Source organism: Nanorana parkeri, unplaced genomic scaffold (assembly GCF_000935625.1).
Source record: "Nanorana parkeri isolate BGI_ZX_2015 unplaced genomic scaffold, ASM93562v1 scaffold1385, whole genome shotgun sequence".
Taxonomy (NCBI): Eukaryota; Metazoa; Chordata; class Amphibia; order Anura; family Dicroglossidae; genus Nanorana; species Nanorana parkeri.
This window is the reverse complement of record NW_017307653.1, coordinates 319,229-321,514: the sequence shown is the minus strand read 5'-3', so window position 1 is coordinate 321,514 and position 2,286 is coordinate 319,229. Positions and strand designations below refer to the sequence as shown.

The following is a 2,286-nucleotide window of genomic DNA, read 5'->3' as shown; positions in this document are numbered from 1 at the left end:
CCCCCCTCCCTTTAGTCCTCCAGCGCTCATTGCAGGGACAGACAGCTGGCTCTGGGTCTAGAGAGGCAGAGCCAGCTCTCAATCTGGCAGCAGGGTGGATCCCGACAATATTGTCAGGATCCTTCCTGGCTGCCGTACCCCGCTATATTCTGACTTTGGGTCACAGGAGGAGATTAGTAAATACACTCTTTTGATCCAAAATAGGACTAAAGCCAAAACAATGTTTTGGCTTTAGTTCTTTTTCAATTGTAAATGAGGGTCTAGAATTATTCCTCTCATTGGTGTGCAGTAATACCCGATATGTGTTCCCCAGTATACATTTACATATTCATATGTGTGCCCAGGAGGACGGGAGTCCTTTACTTTTTTTTATTTATTTTTTATTATTCAACCACATTTTACGGCTTCACTTGTTTAAAGCCGTGACGTGGTAAAAAGTTAAAAACGTTAAAAAAATAAAATGCATGACCTTCGGAATTGCCCTTGAGACTGTTTTTTGCTATTTTACCCAAGCAAAAAGCTTTCATTAAAGTGCCCATTCCCTAAAATCTTATATAAGCTTTGGCAATGCTATTTCTAAAATAATTTTCAATATTAACATATCTTCAGCTTTCACTAAAATTATACCTGATAGTTTTACCTTGAAAATCTTGTTCAGGCACTTCCTATATTGCCTGCCAATTGTACTTCCGCGTCGTGACCCTGTCACATGGGCTTCCATTAGAAATGACAAGTGGCTTTTTTAAGACACATTATGCAACCATGGTCTATTGTCACCATGCAACCATTGCTGAAGTGCATGTAGACAGAAAGTGGCTGCAGAGGGGCCAGAGGAGATCAGCAGCACGGAGATATAACCAAGGATAAAAAGGTGAAAACAACTTTTTTGTTTTAAAGGAAGACCGTTGTTTATGGTGCACAGTGCTTTAGATGCCATTTGGATAGGGCTTACATCTACTTAATAAAATTCAAGGGTTGCTGTCCCTAATAACCTTCAGCATAGAATATGTCATTGCTGCTGAGTAGCTTAGTAAAGGAATCATTTGGCCAACATGTTTTACAGCCTTTTGTCAAGGAAATAAAACAATTCTGGCCAGCAGTATCTAGCGATGACACCAGTTTTTTTTTTTTTCCACTCAGATTACAGTGAGATTAGTTTGTAGCTTGAAGCTATAGACTGAATCAGGTTAGCATGAAATTGCTGCACAGATGAAATTCAGCACTTGTAACATTACCAGTATGGGGCAATGGGTACCGGCCTGCGTCTGGAAGATGAAAACTGACACCATGTTCTTAAAGAAAGGCCACGCATGGTAATGGTTGTTGCCGCTGCAGCGTGATGGATGGAATCAGAGCTCAGAAAATAATACCCTTTTTTATAGTAAAGATAACAATATATGTCAGGCCTGTCTAGTTTATTTGCTTATTATTTGTCATATAACCTTTGCTCAAATTGATTTTCACAGATCCTTATTATTTGCTAAGAATGTACCAGTTCTTCAGGGAGGGGTAATCGCTTCATAAAACCACAATGTGTGGACTAAAACATGGATCCTACGGAGAAGGTCTTAAAGTGACACTAAACTCATGGGGTTACATCTTAAAATGCATTCAAGTACCTGAACTAGTAACAACAATGAGGCCTTGTTCACACCAAGCGTGTTCCAGGAGCAGAGCAGTTACAGACCGGAGCAAAACTGCGTTGAATGTATTCCTATGGTATTTTTAGCTCCAGTTCACATTGCAGCGTTCCGTTCCAGAGCAGGTAAAAAAACGGCAGCAGGCCCTATTTTACCTGCTCTGGAACGCATGCAAATGCCCTGGAACGCACTGGAAGCCAATTTTAAGCAAAAAAATTATACTTATTTTTTTTAAACCAAAAACGGCCCAGAACGCATCAATAACGCGGTACAACCCACTGCACTGCGTGTGCAGAAACTCATGCAGATCTGCTCTGTATTTGGTGTGAACAAGGCCTGAAGGGAATTTATCAATACTGGAGCAGACAAAATCTGGAGCAGCTGTGCATGGCAACCAATCAGCGTTTCTCTTCCTTTTGCACATCTTAACTGAACAAACTGAAGAGAGAAGCTGATTGGTTACCATGCAAAGCTGCTCCAGATTTTGTCTGCTCCAGTTTTGATAAATTCCCCCCAATGTATCTCATGTCTTATGATTGACAGCAGACAGTGGGTGGGTGCATTAGACAGCCTGCTAATTTATTTTATTATTTATTACATGTATGTATATATATATATATATATATATATATATATGTATATATCT

General features: G+C 39.9%; 1 protein-coding gene across 1 annotated transcript in view; it reads left to right on the top strand.

Annotated features, from left to right (window-relative positions):
- Positions 1-2,286, top strand: part of CWF19L2 (CWF19-like 2, cell cycle control (S. pombe)) — a 151,254-nt gene that overhangs the window by 119,628 nt on the left and 29,340 nt on the right. The gene's annotated exons all lie outside the window — the stretch shown is intronic.